The sequence below is a fragment of the Ranitomeya imitator genome, chromosome 4, assembly GCF_032444005.1.
Source record: "Ranitomeya imitator isolate aRanImi1 chromosome 4, aRanImi1.pri, whole genome shotgun sequence".
Lineage (NCBI taxonomy): Eukaryota > Metazoa > Chordata > Amphibia > Anura > Dendrobatidae > Ranitomeya > Ranitomeya imitator.
The window spans coordinates 574,880,717-574,905,775 of record NC_091285.1 but is presented as its reverse complement, the minus strand read 5'-3'; the positions used below and the strand labels follow the sequence as shown (position 1 = coordinate 574,905,775).

The following is a 25,059-nucleotide window of genomic DNA, read 5'->3' as shown; positions in this document are numbered from 1 at the left end:
TCCCATATCCTGATAGAACAGGTGGACACCAGAGACCGCAGAGAACACAAGTCACCCAGTACCATCTGTAACCACCAGAGGGAGCCCAAAAACAGAATCCACAACAGGGGGCGCAGGATGGGAGCAGCACGTGACAGAATAGGGCAGCACATGACAGAACGGGGGTGCAGGATGGGAGCAGCACATGACAGAACGGGGGCGCAGAATGGGAGCAACACATGACAGAATGGGGGCGCAGGATGGCAGCAGCACATGACAGAACCGGGGCGCAGGATGGAAGCAGCACATGACAGAACGGGGGCGCAGGATGGGAGCAACACATGACAGGATGGGGGCGCAGGATGGGATCAGCAAATGACAGGATAGGGACGCAGGATGGGTGCAGCACATGACAGGATGGGGAAGCAGGATGGGTGCAGCACATGACAGGATGGGGACGCAGGATGGGTGCAGCACATGACAGGATGGGGATGCAGGATGGGTGCAGCACATGACAGGATGGGGACGCAGGATGGGTGCAGCACATGACAGGATGGGGACGCAGGATGGGTGCAGCACATGACAGGATGGGGATGCAGGATGGAGCAGCACATGACAGGATGGGGACGCAGGATGGAGCAGCACATACCAGGATGGAGACCATATACCAATATAAATGCTCGCCACCCGGGCGAGTGAGAGGGGCAAACTATAAGGGAGAGTGACTGCTTTCTGCTAGGAAGACAGATAGGCTTTCAAGTGCTGAGTAAGGAGTTCCACTTACAAGGGAGAGCCTAAATAATAGGAGATCGAACAGGGGGGATAGAAAGATCCTATGGATAAGTGACAAAGAGACAGAGTGGCCTTCCGGAGAAGGGTTCTAGGAGAGAATACCTAGCCACAAGACCTTGGGCTTGTAACACTGAAAGATAACTGGCCTAAACAGGACTGAGATACGGGGACAAGTAAAGGGTCCCGAGAGGGAGTTCCAAGGTGCCAATAGTGGAAGAAATAGGATGCTGAACTGCTGAACAATAAAGGGGACTTTTTGATCAGGATTGTAGCGTTAAAGCTGGGTTGTGGCGAAGTAGGGAGAAACAGCATGCATAGAGGTCCCTGGAGTAGACTACTAAGGAAGGACACTGAATGGAAATGCTTCATGTTGCAATGGAAACATGCATAAGGCTCTGTACCCACTATCATTTGAATGTAAACCTTACCAAATTACCATTTAGTAAAGAGTTTAGCTTTGAACGGTGGTTGCTCTCAGTAAACTGTGAAACATCTGGTACTGGCAAACCAAAAGCATTGATGACGTAATGACCGCACAGCACAAGTCCACACTTTACTTTCATGCAATATGCTGGGGAGCCACACGTGAGTGGATTGCCCGTGGCCGCCACCCAATGTCATGTTGTATTTGATGTAGTCGGCAGGATCAAGTCTTGCAGCTGAAGGAGCAACATAGTTCAATGAAAACTCAAGTTGTATGGAAGAGGGTGACTTTTACGTGGTCTAAGATGGCACCGAACAAGGACTGCAAAATGGCAGTGAGTTCCCATCATTGGCGTAGAAGGAGCAAAAAGGCATGAAGCAGTGTCCAGCCATTCAGAGGGTATGCCTACTGAGGGGGGTGTCTGACTCGAATATGCCAGCCCACAGCGGGGAGAGACCATTGGCGCAGAGTGAAATGGAAGGAAAAGATCCGCCCAGTAAAGTGTGGCCTGAGGAAACAGGCAGAGACAACTGAGAAATGGGATAGTGAGACAGAGATTTCTCCACCCATCGAAAGGTGGGGTCATAACGGGCCTCAAGAGTCAGAAAAGACGGCGCCATTTGTGATTTGTATGTCAAAAAGAGAGCAGCAGTGTGGAATAATGACAGAGTGGCAGATTTTGTTGCCGTAGAGCAAGTTGTCCGAGGAGAAAGGTTGCCGGTGATCGTTGCGCCTGTTAATGGAGATGGAATCCAAAAACACTATTCTGAGCGGGCACCATCCACTTATAATAAGTAAGGGGATCACCTTCTGCATACTACATGTAAATACAACCATATAGAAAAAGTTTATGCATAAAAATTAGGATCACCACATCAATCGTGAAATACAAAAGTATAAAGTTTTTATTGAGAACAACACTCAACAAGCATTAAAAACAATTCAAAAAATAATAACAATAACAGTCCCCATAATAAATAACATTGGTACAAGTGCCAAAAAACAGTATGTAAACCAGAGGAGAATACCCAACCTAAATGTTGGTCAAGTAGATATAACAAGCAATGAATATTCCACAGGTTTTTCACCCTCAAACCCTATAATCTTACCTAACCTAACAGAGAGGTGACCCCTCAAGTCTTGGCATTATAGGCATAGTAGATCTGGTCGGCTGTGTCAGTGTACAGACCCACGCGTATCGACGCTTAATGCGTCTTCCTCAAGGTCAATGATACCATAATGGTGTGTTCCACAATGTAAATAGGTAAATAATTTATCAATACACCTACCAGGTGTGGGAGGCAATGGCGTCGTAAGTACATCGGTCAGGCGTGTTGCAGAGTCTACTGCGCAAGCGCAAAAGCTTGTTATGACCGGAACTCAACCAATAGTACAATGTGCATGCGCGATCAATAGTATTATCCACCAGGTATATGTGGCAAGTGGCGGCGTAAGCACATAAGTCCGGCGTATTACAGAGTCTACTGCGCAAGCGCTTCTTATGACCGGAATTCAACCCATAGTACATGGCGCATGCGCGATCAATAATATTTTATTGAGATGTTTCAATATATAAATCACAACTAGTTCTAGATCAAAGGTATGGGTGCATATATTCTTTAAGTGTAGTACAGCTAATATACCCAAATTTATCAACAAAAGGAATCAGCTTCCAGTGTTGTAGGCAGGTTGTCATAGCAACAATCACAAAGGTCATATTTAACCTAGCGCGTGCGCAGATCCAACAACAAAGCGCTTGACTGTAACAGCTATAGATGGCAAGGTACACAGTTTAAGAATAGCAACCACACTCTGCGAGCTCATTTGAGGACAAAATGCGCATAGTGGCTATTACCACAATGGGGGAATATACCCCCAAAATAAAGTACATGATCATGAGTATGGATTATCCCAGAATATCAAATTGTCACAGACCTACAAATAATATATCTACGCATGCACAAAAGCATGACACTTTCAGTGTTGATTCAGTACAATGTAGTGCCTTAAATAACTAATTTCCTATAAGAGTACACATGAATCGTATTAGATATTTGCTCTTGGTGAACCCTATGTTGCAGGGTTTTTAATTGTTTTTAATGCTTGTTGTGTGTTGTTCTCAATAAAAACTATATACTTTTGTATTTCATGATTGATGTGGTGATCCTAATTTTTATGCATACACTTTTTCTATATCGTTGTAGGTAATGGAGATGGCGGGCAAAGGGGTGAGGCTGGGCAGCCTGCTGAAGAAGAACAAGGTCGAGCATGAGCTGGGGACAAGGATGACAGCCTGGTTTGTAGCCCATGGTAGGGCCAAACATCTGAAGAGACCCTACGGGCCCAGGTGCTGCAGGGTCCCCCACCAACTTGAGAGGTTCATTCACCTAGCCCAGAGGTGAACCCCAACTCGCACCTGTTGCCATCCAGGCTAAGTCGAGTGCGGGTGGCAAAGGCCGAGAAGGAGAGGCATCAGTGGGTCCAGGCCCTGTTGAGCAGCCCTGACGGAGAGGAACTCGCCCAACTGATGACCCGTGTCACCATAATGCATTATGACAACAGGCGGGGCTTCGGTTTTGTCATGGAAGAGAGGAGCAGGCACAAAGTCAATGTCAACGCTGGCTCCCCCCACCAGGTACCTAGCCTGCAAAAGGGCAAATTTATGCAGTTCCTAAAAGTGGATAGACTGCAGGGCTGGTTTGCAATTGCAGTTTCTAGGTTTGAAACAGAGGAAAGAGGAGAGCTAGTGCCCATGCAGCCTCACCAGAAGGTGAAAGCACTTAGGGTCATCATGTCCTCAATGGCTAAAGTGAGAAACCACAGTAGGGAGACTGCATCAGGTCCTCAAGCAAGGACAAGAGCATGGGACTGCCAGAGGCAGCAGCCAATCTGATTGTGGTATACATAACCGAGGGAGCTCACTCTGCGACCTATGTAAGGAGAGTGGAAGCTAAAGAGACCTGGCTCCGAGCAGTGCCTGCTGGGAGCCCATTCTGAATGAGATTCGAAGTGAAGAAAGAAAAAGGTATATATTAGAGGATCTCAAAAATAATCTGGGACTAATACGCCTACATTAAAAGTGCGAGTGGGGAAGTCTAGACAAGGTGTATATTCTGCTCCCGATTAAAGATTTTTCCATGATGGCGTTAGCAATATACACTGTAAGCTGATTCACTTGAAAGGTTTGATGATGATGGCATAAAGGTTAAAATATTACTTTTTTATGGTTCTTTATGTATTGCCAGACAAATTTGTAATAAATGTATTTTTCTGTCCTGTAAGTATACTTGCAACTGATAATAGCATACACTCTGCCTTGCTATCTTGTTTTTTAAAAATGCCAACAAAAATGATGTTTAAAAAAAAGAAAGAAAGAAAAAGAAGTCAGAAGTCGAACGGGCCATGTAGTGCTGGCTGCACCTGTGTGCTAAGAAGCCCCAAAAGCTCCAATGTGTTTAAGGCTAACAAGATCCGGGACTCATCCATGATAATATCCGCAGATGGCTGAAGTTGTTTCCGCCTTCCCAATTTTGTTGCGCCCATTGCACATCCCCTAATGGATTGCAGAGGCACTGCAGTCGCTGAAGAGTCCTACACCCTCAGTGCAGGACTGAACAACATCCAGTAAGGAGGAATACCTCTTGTCATGGACCGGGGATGTTTGGTTGCCCCAGTTCTTTCCTCAGGGATTTATTTATATCCCACTTCCCAGTTCCAGGTTGGAACTTGCAGCTCTCTGGTGCCCCCCTTACTCTGAGGTCAGTCAGGGAACTGCACCTAGGATAATTAGTCGCCAGAAGGCTGCCTGCTATGTACTGGCTACTGGGCACACACTGTAGTCAGGACGATATAACTACTCCCAGCCGCAGCCAAGCAATACACTTATAAACCACTTTCCATCACTGCCAGTTTCCCCAAAGCGCAGGACACTTAGCCGTCACCAGCTCCTATTACTATGATTAATAGCGGGTCAGGAGCCAACCCAATCAGTAGCATAATTTACTTCAGAGGACATTGAATGTACGTTTAGAGCAAGGAAAATGAAGCTAGTAAACATTACAGCTTTTACTCCAAAAAGATTAGGCAGTGTTTACAAAAAGCATAAAAACGATATTACAAGATGAGACAATTACAGTATGTACAGATCGATTACAAAAAAAGGGATTAAAGATGAAAATACACTTACAATTCTCTCATATCATTTCAGATCATGGCAAACCATGTGGTGGGGGAAGGAGTGACATCAAAATGCATCACAGAGCGCCTCTTAGCTGGCTGTCCGGGCAAAGACATGTGCAAAATGAGGTCCAACTATCTTATACCCCCCTGGTTGTGACATCACTGAGTGGGCTGCGCCATGGACTCCACTCCCCTTTCAAAAGAGACTCAGAACTTTATTAAAACTCATAATCGTCATAGCATACGCTGGAAACCTTGTCTTCTCATGAGGTTAGCTTCCATTTAAGTCTACACATGGGGTAGCTGTGTGACCGGGTTAAGTAGTAATCCGTTTCTCCGTTTCTGCTAGGCGCTGAGCTTAGAAAAACACTGTGTATGTCGTTCTAGCCTGGCACATCCCAAATATGTAACTTTCACACCTATATCTATACTTGCTAGTTTCACACCTGCCCGGAGGGAGGGAGGTTGAGTGGTTTAGAATTACACAGACATAATGGATGTAGCAGAGCTCAATGTGCGTGATAATATAGAATCAAATACATCATATTCCTAGCACCTCTAATGGACTGTGTCCCTGTCGTACAGACTGATGGGGGACAATGGACTTTGCCCCACATGGACTGTGTCCTTGACAGAGGACTATTGTTTGGGGAGGGGGATGGATGGCCTGATGTCCCAACCGGGTTGAAGACAAAGGGACTGTGTACATGGACTGTAAGGGCTTCTGTTTTGATGGCCTGGGGGCCCCTGGTTATAGAGAACTTGGACTCTATGTTTCTTGGGTCCTATCCCAGTATGAGTGGTTGCATGTTTACCAAAAAGAGTGAAGGACACCACTCTTAGAGTTATGTACAGTGACAACAAAAGGGTAACAATGTTTTGAAATGTTAAATTTCAGTTTCCATATATCACCATCCACTACTGCTTCGAACTACCACCATTTTATAGGCAATTATATTAACTATCTCATATGTAAATTTGACTTGTAACTATTTAGCATATGATTAGTTAAGAAGATTCTTGTCACTGCATTGTTAATGTTTTCGTCTAAAAATCTAATATTTAATTTTATTATTTTGTGAGTACTTTGTAAGTCCACCTTTGACTTTTAACACTGCCTGAATCCTTCTGGGCATCCTCTCAATCAGATTCAAGCATACCTCACCCAAAATTTGATCCCTGGTCTCTTCTACACGTTCCCAAAATTGGTGCATACTGGTCGACTCACTTGTGTGTATATACAATTTTTTCTTCAACTCTATCCATAAGTTTTAAATTGGGTTGAGGTCTGGGAACAGTAGGGGCTAATCTAGCACCTCTCCTTCATTATCATTGAACCATTTCTTTGCAAATCTTGATGTATGCTTCAGGTCTTTGTCCTGCTGGAACACTATGCCGTTCTTTTCATACCCATTGTACTCAAGTGTACAAAGTAACTCATCTTGTAGGATACTCACATACAGCTCAGCATTGAGAGCACCATTGATCGTTATCAAGTATCCAAGTATCCAATGCCTTTGGCTGTAAAACAACCTCATATCATCAGGCTTCCTCCACCAGACAGTTCTTTCAATTTCTCTATCTGTTAGCACCTCTCTCCCTTGATTCTTCCAGACCTATTTGCACACATCAGAGTCTAGTGTATTGACTTTCATCTCATCGCTCCAAATCACCCATTTTCAATATTCTACTGTCCACTTTTTGTACTTTTTCCAAACTTGAGTCAATGCTACTTATGATAATATTGAATTCGAGGCTCTTTAATCTTAACCTTTTTTCGAGCCACCATTCCAGACTTGTATGATGTGTGTTGCAAGGTGCTTGCATGGATGTCTGTGATCTCACTATTATGAAACATACAAGCCACCTCCACTGCGGTGTTTGATGCACCAGAACTGATATACTACATGATGAGCAAACTTGTTGACACCAATATTTTGTCTGTACGTAGACCTATTGGCTTTTGAATGGATGGACAGACTTCATTTAGTATTTTTCCAACTTTCATGGCACTCACATGATGCAGTTTAGCAATTTTCTTGGCAAAGGGAGAACTATCAATGAGCTGCACGATGCTATTTCTCGTTTCTTGGGAAATTGCCTTCATGGCTGCTCCTTGATTTGAACTAGTGACCTTTCACTTAGGAATCAACCTAATAACACAATGAGCTATTAGGAAATGTGAGGACAGGTTGAATTTTTTACTATATAGGAAGAAAAATGTCTAATGCGTTCCTACCTGTGAAGACACCAATTGCATTACGTTTTGTAAATAATGTGTTGTAATATCTTATGTAATAAAATGTATTATGCATGTTTGTAAGGAAGATCTGCCCAGCAGCAGACTACAGGGACAGAGACAGTTAATAGTTGGGACTAGCCCATAGTGGGAGTTGCTAGTGTTAAGGGAGTGTGAATAATTCCTGCTTTGAAGACAAATAGGGTCTGGAGGTTTTTTTTTTCCCACTGTTATTTTGGGATCCTGTTGCCTTACTGGCTTAGGGTAGATACCGTATTTGTGTCCCATGAGCCGTCCGGGCTAAATGCACTATTTGGGTGTTTACTGGCCACTTAGGATTTTGTATACATCCGCCTTGGTTGGTTAGTTTGTCCTGTGAGCTGGCCACGTATGGTCTGCATCTAGTCCTAGGGTACAGGCAGGCTTATAGCATTGGTTATCAGTATGCTTATTATGGGTTATATGTATCATTGTACTCTGTATTTACTGAGTGTTATGGACAGGGCCTTGCCTTTCTGTTTTTAAGTATGTTTTATTATGTTGTGTGTCAATAAAATCTTGTGTTTTTTCCTACATTATGTTTTCATTTTTTATACGTGGTGTGCATAACTGGAGTGATACTTTTCTTTCTGCTGGTTAAATTTAGTCATTTTCTCACTCGCTTGCACCCCGTATTTAAGGATATATTTTTTACATTAGGTTTATATTTTGGTAGTGCGCCCTATTTCATTGCTTATTCCATACTGAGCAGTGCCACTTACAATGGTGACCCTAAATAACAAACAGAGACACAGAGTGGCCTTCCCGATATGGGTCCTAGGAGAAGACTCCTAGCCATGAGACCTTGGGCTTGTGATGCTGAAAGGTAATGGGCCTAAACAGGGCTAAGAGATGCTGACTAGTGAAGCATCCCGAATGGGAGTTCCAGGGCATCAGTTGTGGAAGAAATAGCAAGCGGAACTGCTGAACAAGTAAATGAGACATGTTGATCAAGACTGTAGCTTTAACCCCTTTCTGCCACTGGACGTACTATGCCGTCCATGTGACCTGGAACTTAATTTCCATGGATGGCATAGTACGTCATAGGTGATCAGCCGCGCTCGCGCTCGAGCTAATTATCACAGCTGACATTCGGCACTATGTGCCAGGAGCGGTCACGGACCGCTCACGGCACATTAACCCCCGGAACACTGCGATCAAATATGATCGCAGCATTCCGGTGGCATAGGGAAGCATCACACAGGGAGGGGGCTCCCTGCGTGCTTCCCTGAGACCCTCGGAACAACGCGATGTGATCGCATTGTTCTGAGGTTCTCCTTCGTTCTCCTCCCTGCAGGCCCTGGATCCAAGATGACCACGGGGGTCCATCCGGGTCCTGCAGGGAGGTGACTTGCAAGCGCCTGGCCGGCAAGCCTCCAGCACTGCATGTCAGATTGCTGATCTGACACAGTGCTGTGCAAAGTGTCAGATCAACGATCTGACACTGTATAGGGATGTCCCACCCTGGGACAAAGTAAAAAAGTAAAAAAAAAAAAAAGGTACACTGTGTAAAAATATAAAAAAAATCCTAAATAAAGAAAAAAAATATATTGCTCCAATAAATTCATTTCTTTATGTAAATAAAATAAAAAAACAATAAAAGTACACATATTTAGTATCATAGTAACATAGTAACATAGTTATTAAGGTTGAAGGAAGACTTTAAGTCCATCTAGTTCAACCCATAGCCTAACCAAACATGCCCTAACATGTTGATCCAGAGGAAGGCAAAAAAAACCCATGTGGCAAATAGTAAGCTCCACTTTGGGGAAAAAAATTCCTTCCCGACTCCACATAAGGCCAGGATCACACATGCGAGAAACATGTCCGTGTCTCGCACGTGAAATCCAAGCTCTGGTGCCGGCACTCCAGAGCGGAGCGTGCAGCCGCGTAGCAACACATGGAGCTGCACACTCCGCTGCGGAGTGCCGGCACCAGAGCTTGGATTTCACATGCGAGACACGGACGTGTTTCTCGCATGTGTGATCCCGGCCTAAGGCAATCAGACTAATTCCCTGGATCAACGCCCTATCAAGGAATCTAGTATATATACCCTGCAACATTATACTTTTCAAGAAAGGTATCCAATCCCCTCTTAAATTTAAGTAATGAATCACTCATTACAACATCATACGGCAGAGAGTTCCATAGTCTCACTGCTCTTACAGTAAACAACCTGCGTCTGTTATTATGCCTAAGCCTTCTTTCCTCCAGACGTAGAGGATGCCCCCTTGTCCCTGTCTCAGGTCTATGATTAAAAAGATCATCAGAAAGGTCTTTGTACTGTCCCCTCATATATTTATACATTAAAATAAGATCACCCCTTAGTCTTTGTTTTTCCAAACTAAATAGCCCCAAGTGTAATAACCTATCTTGGTATTGCAGACTCCCCAGTCCTCTAATAACTTTGGTCGCTCTTCTCTGCACCCGCTCTAGCTCAGCTATGTCTTTCTTATACACCGGAGACCAGAACTGTGCACAGTATTCTAAGTGTGGTCGAACTAGTGACTTGTATAGAGGTAAAATTATATTCTCCTCATGAGCATCTATGCCTCTTTTAATGCATCCCATTATTTTATTTGCATTTGTAGCAGCTGCCTGACACTGGCCACAGAACATGAGTTTGTCATCCACCCATACACCCAGGTCTTTTTCATTGACGGTTTTGCCCAGAGTTTTAGAATCAAGCACATAGTTATACATCTTATTACTTCTACCCAAGTGCATGACCTTACATTTATCCCCATTAAAGCTTATTTGCCATTTATCAGCCCAAGCTTGTAGTTTACATAAATCATCCTGAAATATAAAATTGTCCTCCTCTGTATTGATTACCCTGCAGAGTTTAGTGTCATCTGCAAATATTGAAATTCTGCTCTGAATGCCCCCTACAAGGTCATTAATAAATATGTTAAAAAGAAGAGGGCCCAATACTGACCCCTGTGGTACCCCACTGCTAACCGCGACCCAGTCCGAGTGTGCTCCATTAATAACCACCCTTTGTTTCCTATCCCTGAGCCAGCTCTTAACCCACTTACACATATTTTCCCCTATCCCCATTATTCTCATTTTATGTATCAACCTTTTGTGTGGCACCGTATCAAAAGCTTTAGAAAAGTCCATAACGACCCGACCTATAAAACTGTCCCACTAGTTAACCACTTCAGTGAACACTGTAAAAAAAAACAAAAAGACAATGCTTTATTATCATATTATCATACCGCCGAACAAAAAGTGGAATAACACGCGGTCAAAAAGACATGGTACCGCTGAAAATGTTATCTTGTCCCTCAAAAAACTAGCTGCCATACAGCGTCATCAGCAAAAAAATAAGAAAGATATAGCCCTCAGAATAAAGCGATGCAAAAATAATTATTTTTTATATAAAAGTTTTTATTGTATAAAAGCGCCAAAACATAAAAAAATGATATAAATGAGGTATCGCTGTAATCGTACTGACCCGAGGAATAAAACTGCTTTATCAATTTTACCAAATGCGGAACGGTATAAACGCCCCACCCCCAAAAGAAATTCACGAATTGCTGGTTTTTGTTCATTCTGCCTCACAAAAATCTGAATAAAAAGCGATCAAAAAAGTCACAAGCCCAAAAATGGTACCAATAAAAACATCAACTCGTCCCCCAAAAAAACAAGACCTCACATGACTCTGTGGACCAAAATATGGAAAAATTATAGCTCTCAAAATATGATGACGCAAAAACTATTGTTTGCAATAAAAAGCGTCTTTTAGTGTGTGAAAGCTGCCAAATATAAAAACCTGCTATAAATAGTAAATCAAACCCCCCTTTATCACCGCCTTAGTTAAGGAAAAATAATAAAATTAAAAAAAATTATTTATTTCTATTTTCCCATTAGGGTTAGGGTTAGGGCTAAAGTTAGGGTTGGGGCTACAGTTAGGGTTGGGGTAAAGTTAGGGTTAGGGCTAAAGTTAGGGTTGAGGCTAAAGTTAGGTTTAGGGTTGGGGCTAAAGTTAGGGTTAAGGTTTGGATTACATTTATGGTTGGGATTAGCGTTAGGGGTGTGTCAGGGTTAGGGGTGTGGTTAGGGTAATGGTTGGGATTAGGGCTAGGGGTGTGTTGGAGTTAGGGGTGTGGTTAGGGATGGGATTAGGGTTAGGAGTGTGTTGGTGTTAAGGGTGTGTTGGGGTTAGGGGTGTGGTTAGGGTTGGGATTAGGGTTAGGGATGTGTTTGGGTTAGGGTTGGAGTTAGAATTAGGGGGTTTCCACTGTTTAGGCACATCAGGGGCTCTCCAAATGCGACATGGCGTCCTATCCAAATTCCAGCCAATTTTGAATTGGAAAGTCAAACGGCGCTCCTTCACTTCCGAGCTCTGCCATGCGGCCAAAAAGTGGTCCTCCCCCACATACGGGGTATCTGTGTACTCAGGACAAATAGTACAACAACATTTGGGGTCCAATTTCTCCCGTTACCCTTGGTAAAATAAAACAAATTGGATCTGAAGTAATTTTTTTGTGAAAAACATTCCAAAAATTCCTGTGAAACACCTGAAGGGTTAATAAACTTTTTGAATGTGGTTTTGAGCACCTTGAGGGGAGCAGTTTTTAGAATGGTGTCACACTTGGGTATTTTCTATCATATAGACCCCTCGAAGTGACTTCAAATGTGATGTGGTCCCTAAAAAAAATGGTATTGCAAAAATGAGAAATTGCTGGTCAACTTTTAACCCTTAGAACTCCCTAACAAAAAAAATTTTGGTTCCAAAATTGTGCTTATTTAAAGTAGACATGTGGGAAATGTTACTTATTAAGTATTTTGTGTGACATATCTCTGTGATTTAAGGGCATAAAAATTCAAAGTTGGAAAATTGCAAAATTTTCAAAATTGTAGCCAAATTTCCATTTTTTCCACAAATAAACGCAAGTAATGTCAAGGAAATTTTACCATTAACATGAAGTGCAATATGTCTCGAGAAGAAAAAATCAGAATCACGGGGATCCGTTGAAGCGTTCCAGAGTTATAACTTCATAAAGTGACAGTGGTCAGAATTGTAAAAATTGGCCTGGTCATTAACATGCAAACCACCCTTGGGGGTTAAGGGGTTAAAGCTGAGTTGTGGCAAAGTAGGGAGAAACAGCTGGCATATAAATCCCTGGAATATACTACTAAGTCTCTGAGCTGTTTAAGCTCAATCATGTTAATGTAAGAATCATATGGATTTATTGCAGGAAGGGAAATTTCTTTATGCACAGTGACTCCTATGGGAATTACTTGTATTATCATTACCAATAAGGCTGGTCTAGCCACTCTATTGCTCCCATGTGACTCCCTGTTCATCCTCTTGGCCCACATATTCTAATTAATTATGTATTATCTACCTCTTGACCACGGGTCAGATGATTTAAATGAAATAGGAATGTTACATGCGTTTTTTTAAGGCTACCCATAGAAGCCTATAAAGAAAAAAGCTCCAAGACCACACAATTCAACAGCGGCTTTAGACACACAGGGAGCACAGATTTTATGAAATCACATTCAATTTGCTTGGACAATTAAATGCAGCAGAATTTCTGTGCAAAAAAGTAGCAAAAAAAATGCAGCATTTACGCTACGCGTGAACATCGCCCAGATATCCAAGCAAAGTGCATGTGATTTCATGAAAACGCTGCCTACTATAAATCTAAAGACACTGCTGAAATGTGCAGTTTTGATGTATTTTATATCTATAAGCTTCTAAAATAAATGTATGTAAAAAAACACCATTTAATTTTTAAGTATACAGTAGAATTAAAGCTTTACTGTACTTTTAAAAAGGCATTAAAAATGCTGCTTCAAATCTGCACCAGAATCAGATCAAATAAGGGAGAAAGGGCAACACAATAAAAACACAGAGAATATTCTCATTACGTTGTGTGGTACGAACATTGGGAGATAACGGGCAGAAAAAAGGCATTAAAAAACAAAGAATTTTCACTGCATATGAATATGGCCTCAACGTTACATTTTTAATGGGCTTAAAGGAAAAAAACTCTAATCACCATTTTTTACACCATTTACTTATAACCATAAATAATCTGATCACTGTATTAGCCCCTTCACTCCGAAGCCTGTTTTCCAGGACGTCCCTCCTGACAGCACCATGGAGGTCGTCCTCCTCCTTACAGGGACAGGAAAGCACACGAGAGGCTAAAAGGTCCCACCCCACCCCCTTTCCTCAGTGTTTTTCCTGTCCCTGCATGGAGGGACACACGAGAGAAGCAGCATCAGCTTACCGGGCTCAGGGGGAGCGTTCGGCTGGTCCAAGATCCTTCCCCCTGTCAAGTGGCCCAGGGCGAAACTCCCCAGTGGGGAGTCACTCTGCCCCAAAGACTAGTCGAGCGGACGTGCTCCTGGGTGAGCCGCTCCTCCCGGCGGGAGGCTCTCGGTTCGGACACCGGCCAGCGGGCTTCTGCCAGACTTCGCACTTCCGGTGATGTCACCGGCAGCATCTAAGGTCAGCGTGCATTCCAGGAGGAATGTGCAACACTAGAAAGTCCAGACTGAGTTCCTGGATCTCGCAGGGCATACGGTGGCAGCCTGGAAGAGCCGGGCAAAATGTTCCAGGATGGCGGGGTAAGTGCGCTGTGCGCAGAAGTTCCCCAGCCACGGTGGTCACCTAAACCATATCCCCAGCGGTGGTCGGCCCCAGACTAATTTTTCCCTCTCTTGCAATATGCAGGACAAGGGAGCCCCAGCTACGCCCCTGCCTATGCCCAAGCAGTCAGGCAAAGCTCCAGTAAAGTCTAAGCGATGCCCCATCTGCCATATGAAGCTCCCTGACACCTATAACGGGACCCTCTATGATGTCTGTGCAACCTGGATTGTAAGGGAGGACTAGCCTTCCCTTTTGTCAAAAATGAGGTCCCTCATCCAGGAGGAAGTACAGACCTCCATAACTAGCCTTTCACGACCGCAGCCTCCCAGTCCAGGCCTATGTCCTAAAAGGCCTAGGTGGGAGATGGAGCAAAGTTCTGAGGAGGAGTCCCAACCCCTGGAATCTGACTAGGAGGAAGAGTGCAAAATCTTGACGGAGAATCAGGAGAGAGGCAGGAAATACCTATTTTCTGCTGAAGAAATAGATGAGCTGGTACAGGCAGTGACAGACACAATGAAGATAGAGGAGGACCCCAAGCTGCAGTCCAGACATGACCTAATGTTCGGGGCCTTAGAGCACAAGGACAGTGGGTATTTCCAATCAGTAAGCACATACGGGCAATGGTACTGGAAGAGTGGGAAAATGCTGAGAAACGGCTGGTGTTGTCCCAGGACTTCAAATGCTGTCTCTCCTTTGATCCTGAGGACATAAAGGTCATGGAGGAAATCCCCAAGATCAATGTGCCAGGCACCAAGGTGGCTAAGAAGAAACCTAGCCCTTTTGAGGACTCTTCAAGCCTAAGAGACCCAATGGACAGAAAGGCCGACATCCTCCTAAGACGGACTTGGAAGTCTTCCGCGGTCTTAATTAGTACAAATATAGCCGCAACATCTGTGGCTAGATCAATGTTCTTATGGTTGGGTCAATTAGAGGATCAATTATCCAACAAGACCCTGAGAGATGACATCTTGACTATCCTCCCATTAATGAAATCGGCTACTGCTTTTCTGGCTAATACATCAGCTGAATCAGTTAGATTCACAGCTAGGAATAGCTCCCTTTCCAACGTGGCCTTTAGAGCTATTTGGCTAAAGTCTTGGTCTGGAGATAATGCTTCCAAGGCCAAGTTGTGCTCCATTCCCTTTTCTGGGGCAAGGGTTTTCGGGCCAGTATTGGATAATATATTAGAGCTGACTTCTGATAAGAAAAAAGGGTTCCCAGAGGATATAGTTAAAAGGAACCAGTCCTTTCGGAGGGGAGGCCCCGACAGGAAACAATCAGAATACAGGAGTCAGGGGAAGACTAGTAAGGGTTCATACAGCAGTTACTATGGGAGAGGAGGAAAAGTAGGAGCGCCTTCTTTGGATCAGGTTCGTGTTTTATAGAAAACAATGACACCATTCCGATAGGGGGGAGACTCAGGCACTTTGCGTTAAACTGGCACCAGGTTACCCATAGCCAATGGGTCCTCAGGACTATTGCAGAAGGATACTCAATAGAGTTTAACTCCCCTCTCGCAGAAAGGTACATTGCTCCCACTACAGTGTCGATAGGATCCGTCATGTTAGCAGACTTGGAACAGCTGGCCAGCTCAGAGGTCATAATCTCAGTTCCCTCGACAGAGGTGGGCAGGGGCCATTACTCATCCCTGTTTTCCATAATAAAGCCGTCAGGAGATGCCCGTTCCATAATCGACCTAAAACCGTTAAACGTCTGGGTCAGATACAAGAGGTTTAGGATGGAGTCGATAAGATCTACCATCCACCTCGTAGACAAAGATGCCCTGATGTGTACTCCCAACATGGAAAGTGCCTATTATAGGTTCCTATTCACCCATCGTGTCAAAGTTTCCTAAGATTCACAGTAGATCTCGCGAATCAGACCAGCCACATCCAGTTTCAGTGCCTTCCCTTTGGCCTGGCCTCGGCTCCCAGAGTCTTCACCAAATAAATAGCAGAAGTGGTGACCTACCTAAGAAACCAGAGGGTTGTTATAGTACCATACCTGGACGACTTCCTCTTGGTGGCAAGATCGGCGGAAGAACTGATTCGGTACCGAAATCTGACCATCTCTATGATGGAATTCCTCGGTTGGTCAATCAACTCTCAGAAGTCGGACCTAACACCAGGGACCAGTAAAGTGTTTCTGGGGGTACTGCTGGATTCCAGGCGCAGAACATCCTTTTTACCAGCAGAGAAGCAGTAGGTAATACAGAGCAGAGTCAGAGACCTATTAAAAGACTGTGTCTCCATCAGATCAGCCATGAAGGTGTTGGGCCTTAGGACAGCCTGCATTCCTTGCATCCGGTGGGCACAATCCCACTCAAGAAGGCTGCAGAGAGACATCCTTTTTGTCTGGGATCTACAGCAATCCTCTATCGACAAGATGATGCCCTTATCCCCAGCGGCAATAAGGTCATTACTCTGGTGGACTCGACCCGGAAGCCACAAGTAGGCATATAGTGGATCGCTCAACATGCATGGTAATCACCACAGACGCCAGCGAATGGGGAGCTTATCTAAAGGGAAGAATCATTCAGGGCAGATGGCCAGAAGAAATATGTTGTGGGTCCTCCAACTACAGAAAACTCTACGCCACTTGGGAAGCTCTAAAGCAGAATCAGGAACAATTGAGGAATCAGCATATCAGGATCCTCTCAGACAATGTGACGACCGTTTCCTTCCTGCGACACCAAGGGGGACCCAGACACCGAGGACTCCAGGATCTAGCGGGGAAGATCTTCTCTTGGGCAGAGAATATGGTCATTTCAATATCGGCAGTTCATCTCGAAGGTTCTCAGAATGTGATAGCAGACTACCTGAGCAGGCGGAGGATCTGGCCTACAGAATGGGAGCTGAACAAAAAGGTGTTCGAGCATCTGTGCCATCTCTGGGGAACCCCTCGAGTAGACCTGTTTGTGACCAGGAAGAATGCAAAGGTGCCCAGGTTTTATTCACTGAACACGCTGGATGCTCCAGAGGCCATCAACGCGCTAAGCCAGACATGAGACAGGTGCCTCTCCTACGCATTTCCACGTTTAGTGCTCATTCCCACCATCCTCAGGAAGATCCAGGAAGATCGAGCAGAGGTTCTCCCAATTTTTCCATTCTGGCCAAGGAGAAGCTGGTTCCCTCTACTAGGAGCCGTGACAGTAGAAGATCCAATACTGCTTCCTCAGAGGGAGGATGTAATCCATCAGGGTCCAGTCTTCCACCAGAACCTGGGGAATCTACACCTTTCAGCTTGGATCCTGAGAGGAACATCTTGAGAGCTTGGGGCCTGTCGGAGCAGGTCATAACCACTATCCAGTCTAGCAGAAAGCCAGTTACATCAGCCATATACTATAAAATCTGGAAGAGGTTCTGTTTGGAGGGTGGCAGGTCCGACCTTCTGGTGGGCTCTCCAGACATTCCTGGGGTCTTGGACTTTCTACAGGCCGGGTTTAATAAGATCCTTAGACCCAGCACTCTAAAAGTCCAAATATCGGCTTTAAGCAGTTACTTTGACTACCCTCTGGCCTCTCACCCATGGATAAATAATGTTTGTTAAGCAGTGCAGAGATTGCGTCCTACAATTAGGCGGCTGATCTCTCCTTGGAATTTGAAACTAGTTTTTAAGTCTTTGTGTCGAGACCCTTACGTTCCAGACGAACAAATGTCCATCTGAACCCGAACATTAAAGATAGCATTTTTAGTGGCCATTACCACAGCTAAATGGGTAGGGGAAATCCAAGCTTTGTCTACCAGGGACCGATATCTCCAGATCTGGGAGGATTGGATAGTCTTAAAATTAGATCCCGCCTTTGTACCCAAGGTAGCTTACTGCCAAAACCTGAACTAGGAGATAGTATTACCTTTTTGTTCAAATCCCTCAAATAGCAAGGAGCAGTCCCTACATGCTCCGGACCACAGACAGTCAGTTATTCAGGGGCGTAGCTAGAGCTTTTGCCGCCCGGGGCTGCTCCCGAGTTTGGCGGCATGATCGGGACTGCAAAAAAAAAAACAAGTTCTGTTTACCTGACCGCGCTCCTGCTCTCTCCACGCAGCTGAAGCGTGCACTCGCCGGTGACTGACAATGACGTCAGCATTGCCCCAGTGTCTCCAGCAATCATCTGCCCCAGTGTGTCCTCCAGCATTGCCCCCAGTGTGTCCAGCAATCTGCCCCAGTGTCTCCAGCATTGCCCCAGTGTCTCCAGCAATCTGCCCCAGTGTCTCCAGCATTGCCCCAGTGTCTCCAGCAATCTGCCCCAGTGTCTCCAGCAATCTGCCCCAGTGTCTCCAGCATTGCCCCAGTGTCTCCAGCATTGCCCCAGTGTCTCCAGCATTGCCCCAGTGTGTCCACCGTTAGCTTATCAAAAAAACAAAAAACAAACAGAGTCTCCTCACCTGACCAGCGCTCCATGCGGCGAGTTCCCTCCAGCAGCGCACACTCGCCGGCAACTGACGTCAGAAGCCGGCGATGTGTGCGCTGCGGCCGACTTCAGCTGCCAGCCTCCAAATGGCTGGTGGCTGTTGTTAACTATTGACGTGCGGGCGCGGGCCCGCACGTCAATAGCGTTAAACAGCTGCAGCGCCGGCCGCGGTTTTAGAGGGCCCCGGGCGAAAGAGTCTCAGTGGGCCCCCCCTTTAACACATAGCACGATTCATGATGCAGATACAGCAGAGAAATATAGCATAGCCACATAGCATATAACACAGCCCACGTAGCACATAACACAGCCCACGTAGCATATAGCACAGCCACATAGTGTATAACACAGCCCACGCAGTATAAAACACAGCCCACATAGCGTATAGCACAGCCACGTAGTATATAACACAGCCACGTAGTATATAGCCCAGCCACGTAGTATATTGCCCAGTGACGGAGTATACAGCACAGAGTCACGTAGTATACAGACTTAAAATAAAAAATAAACATATACTCACCCTCCGATGAAGTTCTGGCCCTGTACCGCACGAGGCAGCTTCCGGTCCCAGGGTTGGTATGAGCACAGGACCTGTGATGACGTTGCGGTCAAATGACCGTGACGTCATAGCAGGTCCTTCTCACATACCATCCTTGGCACCGGAAGCTGCCGCTTGCATGGAGCGGGCACTGGAGCGTGGCGAGGAGCGGGAAAGGCGGCGGAGGGTGAGTATAGCAGGTTTTTTGTTTTTTTTTATTATTTTCAACATGACATATTTTTACTATTGATGCTGCATAGGCAGCATCAATAGTAAATAGTTGGGGACACACAGGGTTAATAGCAGCAGTAACGGAGTGCGTTACACTGCTGCCCGTTACTGCTGCTATTAACCCTGTGTGAGCAGTGAGTGGAGGGTATTATGGAGCGGGCACTGATTGTGGGGAGGAAGGAGCGGGCGCCGGGCACTGACTGCAGCGGAGGGACTAATCGGACTGTGCCCGTCGCTGATTGGTCGCGGCAGCCATGACAGGCAGCTGCCAAGACCAATCAGCGACGACAGACAGAGGCTGCGACCAATGAATATCCGTGAAAGAAAGAAAGACAGAAGGACAGACAGAAAGACGGAAGTGTGACCCTTAAGACAATGATGTAATATATATATATATATATACATACTTCTCACCTGTGTCTTGCCTCTCTGTTGTGTTTTCTGTCTCTCACATCTTTTCTGTCTCCCGCTCTGATTTTCATATTTCCTTCTGCCTCTTCTTCCTGCTTGTCCGTGGCTCCGCCCCTGACATTTAGCCCCGCCCCTCCATGGCTCTTCACAGTTTGAGAGCTGTGACGCTGCTGGAGGGGAGGGATCGGAGCTTCTGCTGCTGACTGCAGGTGCCCCTGCTACACTGCAGCCAGCAACTCTGCACGGCGGCGCGCACTGCCAGCGCTCTGCTCCAGTCCTCACTATGCAGGGAGGAAGGAGCAGAGAATGAGTGTGCGCAGCCGCGCTGATACCCGTCCCCCACATTGTGCCGCCCGGGGCGGCCCGCCCCCCCCGCACCCCTCTTCCTATGCCACTGCAGTTGTTGACTACCTAGAAGCCACCGGTAGGTGGAGACAGGACCATAACTTGTTCTTCCTGTTCAGGGGTAAAAATAAAGGTAAGAGAGCCTCTAAAGCATCCATTGCAAGATGGATTGCCTCGGTTATCTCTCTGGCTTATCAGTCAGAAGGGATCTATCCCCCTGAGGGCCTGAGAGCTCACTCAACTAGAGCAGTCTCTACCTCTTGGATGGAGAGCAGGAGCCTCAATAGACCAGATCTGCAGGGCAGCAACCTAGGCATGACCAGTTACATTCTGCAGGCACTATAAATTAGAAGTACTTTCCTGCCAACAGACTGCTTTTGGGAGAAAAGTTCTCCTGGCAGTCATCCCACCCTGAGGAGTTACTCTGGTATTCTCCATGATGCTGTCAGGAGGGACGTCCTGGAAAATAGGTATTAGACCTACCGGCAATTATGTTTCCAGGAGTCCATCCTGACTGCACAGGTAGTTCACCCCCAAAATTTATATGTCATATCGTGTAATATGATGTTGTTCAATAAAGTGTTATATATTCCATTATCCATTGAATGGTCCTTGTTAAAACACTGAGGAAAGGGGCAGGGTGGGACCGTTCAACCTCTCGTGTGCTTTCCTGTCCCTGTAAGAAGGAGGAGGACGACCTCCATGGTGCTGTCAGGATCAGTGACGCTGCTACTATGAGGCGATTTGAGCTCTTTGGCTCAGGCGGCAGAAGAGAGGGGGCGGCAGATTCTGTAGTATTATACTCACCTACTCCCGGCGCGGTCCCTGGACGTCCCTGCTTCTTCCAGCGCTGCAGATTCTTCCTGCACTGAGCGGTCACATGGTACCGCTCATTACAGAAATGAATATGCGGCTCCACTTCCCATAGGGGTGGAGCGGCATATTCATTTCTGTAATGAGCGGTAACTATGACCGCTCAATACAGGAAGAAGATGCAGCGGTAGAAGAAGCAGGGACGCAGCGCCAGGAGCAGGTGAGTATACCGGGAGGGGGAGCGCAGCGCTGCACGATATTTACCTCTCCTCGTTCCAGTGCGGCTCCGTCTTCAGCGTCCTCTGGCAGTGACACTCAGGTCATAGGGCGCGGTGACGTAGTCAGTGCGCGCCCTCTGCTGAACGTCAGTGCCGAAGACGGAGCCGCACAAGGAGCAGGTAAATATTGCCAGTGCCGGGGTCCTGAGCGAAGAGAGGTGAGTATGTGATTTTTTTTTTTTTATCGCAGCAAAAGCATATGGGGCAAGTGACTATACGGAGCATCTTATGGGGCCATAACTCTTGTGCAGCACTATAAAGGGCAAGTGGCTGTGCGAAGCATCTTATGGGGCCATAACACTTGTGCAGCACTATAAGGGGCAAGTGGCTGTGCGGAGCATCTTATGGGGCCATAACACTTGTGCAGCACTATAAGGGGCAAGTGGCTGTGCGGAGCATCTTATGGGGCCATAACACTTGTGCAGCACTATAAGGGGCAAGTGGCTGTACGGAGCATCTTATGGGGCCATAACACTTGTGCAGCACTATAAGGGGCAAGTGGCTGTACGGAGCATCTTATGGGGCCATAACGCTTGTGCAGCACTATAAGGGGCAAGTGGCTGTACGGAGCATCTTATGGGGCCATAACACTTGTGCAGCACTATATGGGGCAAGTGGCTGTGCAAAGCATCTTATGGGGCCATAACACTTGTGCAGCACTATAAGGGGCAAGTGGCTGTGCGGAGCATCTTATGGGGCCATAACGATTGTGCAGCACTATAAGGGGCAAGTGGCTGTACGGAGCATCTTATGGGGCCATAACGATTGTGCAGCACTATATTTCTTGTTCCACGTTTTGCTTTATTTTTGTCTTGTCCAGCTTGCATATAATTGTCTCTTTGCTGCTGGTTGCTTTAGTGGGCTGTAATTGCTCCTCATGTTCCATGAGTTGGAACATGAGTTCAAGTAATTACAGGATGGTTTTTTGAAGGGTTTTTTGCTGACCGCGCAGTTTACTTTTGTATCCTCTGCTATCTAGTTTTAGCGGGCCTCATTTTGCTGAATCTGTTTTCATACTGTGTATGTGCCTTCTTCTCATTTCACCGTCATTATATGTGGGGGGCTGCTATTTCTGTGGGGTATTTCTCTGGAGGCAAGAGAGGTCTGTGTTTCTTCTAATAGGGGAAGTTAGATCTTCGGCTGGTGCGAGACGTCTAGGATCAACGTAGGCACGTTCCCCGGCTATTGTTATTTGTGTGTTCAGGTTTAGGGTCGCGGTCAGCTCAGGTTCCATCACCCTAGAGCTCGTTGGTGCTCGTCCTTTTGTGATTCCCTGCCATTGGAATCATGACAGATATGATCACTACATATCTGTAACAAACTTGATTTTGGCTTTTACAGTATGGATCTCCCCTTATGCGACTTGATGACATATACATTTCATTAAACAGGTATTCTGCCCCTCTTCCCTCACTCCATTCACTATGGCCTTATCTACCTATTTGCCCCCTAACTATAGATATTCATTGTGGTTACAGATTGCACGGTAACGGACTTACCACCTACTTTCACTCTCCACTACGCCAGTACAGTATGAGCGTTTTTTCTATTCATTTACCTCTCTTTCACTGGATGCCCTGAGATTTCGTCTGCATATATGGATAATACTGTTCTGATTCTCGTATGACCATTTTGTCATTCCTTTGTATATAATTTATTTGGTTCTCTTGTTTTTTTGTTTCTGTATTATGTTTGACTTATGTATTTAGTTTCTATCACTGTAGTAACTGATGAAGGTCTGTTATGACCGAAACGTTTGTTGGTACTACAAATAAATTTGAGTGCATCACATATACTTAAGTTGAGTGCCAGGTTCTTTTTATCTATACGTATGGTGTGGGAACCTACCCGTGCACCCTCTCCAGTAGTGCTCAAATCCTGTCTATTCATGTTTTCACCTTCCTGACCAGGCCAATTTTTACAATTCTGACCACTGTCACTTTATGAGGTCATATGTCTGAAACGCTTCAACGGTTTCCAGTGATTCTGAGAATGTTTTCTCGTGACATATTGTATTTTATGATAGTGGTAACATTTCTTTGATTTGACTTGCGTTTATTTGTATATAAAAAAAAGGAAAGTTGGAAAAATTTGGAAATTTTGCAATTGGGTCAGTAAGATTACAGTGATACCACAGTTGTATTTTTTTATGTTTTGGCGCTTTTACACAATAAAAACTATTTTATAGAAAAAAATATTATTTTGCATCGCTTTATTCTGAAAGCTATAACTTTTGTATTTTTCTGGTGATGGATCTGTGTTGCAGTTTGTTTTTTGCGGGACAGGTTGACGTTTTCAGCGGTACTATTTTTATTTACATCCATCTTTTTGATTGTGTTTTATTGCACTTTTGGTTTGGTGGTACGGCAATAAAGCAGTGTTTTTTGCCACTTTTTTTAGTGTTCACTGAAGGGGTTAACTAGTGGGATAGTTTTATAGAGCGGATCATTATGGACGCTGCAATACCAAATTTGTTGGCATTGCAGCAGTGTGTCAGCTGTCACATACAGTTGACACCCGCACCCAATTGCCACGGCACTCAACGTGAGGCCACGTGATCAGTGCGCACTACTAGTACTGTTGTTTGTGGGAATACACCTCCCACAGAGTAGTACTAGTACGGCGAATGTCAGAAAGGGGTTAAATAGATTGTAACGATGTCTGTTACATACTGACTTGTGATACGTATTTTTTTTCAAATGCAAAATTTATTTAAAAAAAAATTATATTAAAAAAACAAACATTTTTTAACCCCTTACGGACATCGGGCGTAATAGTCGATGTCGGTCTCCCTCCCTTTGATTTGGGCGGTGAGCCCACATCTTTCCGGGGATATGTCAGCTGTTTTGAAAAGCTGACATGTTCCTGCAATAGCCGCAGGTGGAATCGCGATCGACCCATGGCTACTAACCAGTTAAATGCCGCTGTAAAGCTCTGACAGCATCATTTAAATCGTGCTTCTGTTCGGGCCGGAAATACACACACGGGCCACGTGATCGCGGGTCACCGGTGTCTTGACATGACAACATGAGGTCTCCTGGATACCTCTATGGTTGTCAGTGCCGGCTTGCTGTGAGCGGCAAACAGTGGTCGGTGCTCATAGCAAGTCAGTAAATCTGCTATATAGAGGCGATCTGAACATCGCCTCTATGTAGCAGAGCTGATCGGGCTATGGCAGCTTCTAGTCTCCTATCGAGACTATTGAAGCATGCCAAAAGTAAAAAAAATGTTTTTACAAATATAAAAAATTTAAAAAATATAAAAGTTCAAATCACCCCCCTTTCTAGATTTCTGTTTTTTTTTTCAGTCAAGATGGGGTGCCTAGTATACATTAATGTGAAAAAATGAACTTTTTTGAATTTACCATATGGATGCAATGAAACAAAGAGTGAAAAATGTTAAGGGGTCTGAATACTTTCCTCACCCACTGTATCCTTTGTAACAACTGACAGGTTTATTCCCAGTGACTTAGCATGTCAAAGCCAAAATGACTGAAACATGCGTTCACTAAAAGTCTGCGATAGAGATGAGAACCTCTCACAAAATTTGAATTGACCAAATCACATGAATTTTACAGGGAATTTCAATCGATAGCGAACTGAATGCCACCTCACTGATCACCTATCTCATCGTCATTGCATCTCGCTTTTCGGTCTTCCACGCTTCATCTTTTACCCTTCGGCCGACATACCCATTGCCTCTGGTATCTTCAATCCAGGAGGAATCTTCCAAGTCCACTAGGCCTCAAAGGTCACTGTGCGCCATGCGGT

General features: G+C 45.3%; 1 protein-coding gene across 1 annotated transcript in view; it reads right to left on the bottom strand.

Moving 5' to 3' along the window:
* The window catches only part of LOC138676769 (gonadotropin-releasing hormone II receptor-like), a 199,031-nt gene that overhangs the window by 97,989 nt on the left and 75,983 nt on the right, over positions 1–25,059 (bottom strand). The window lies entirely within an intron of this gene.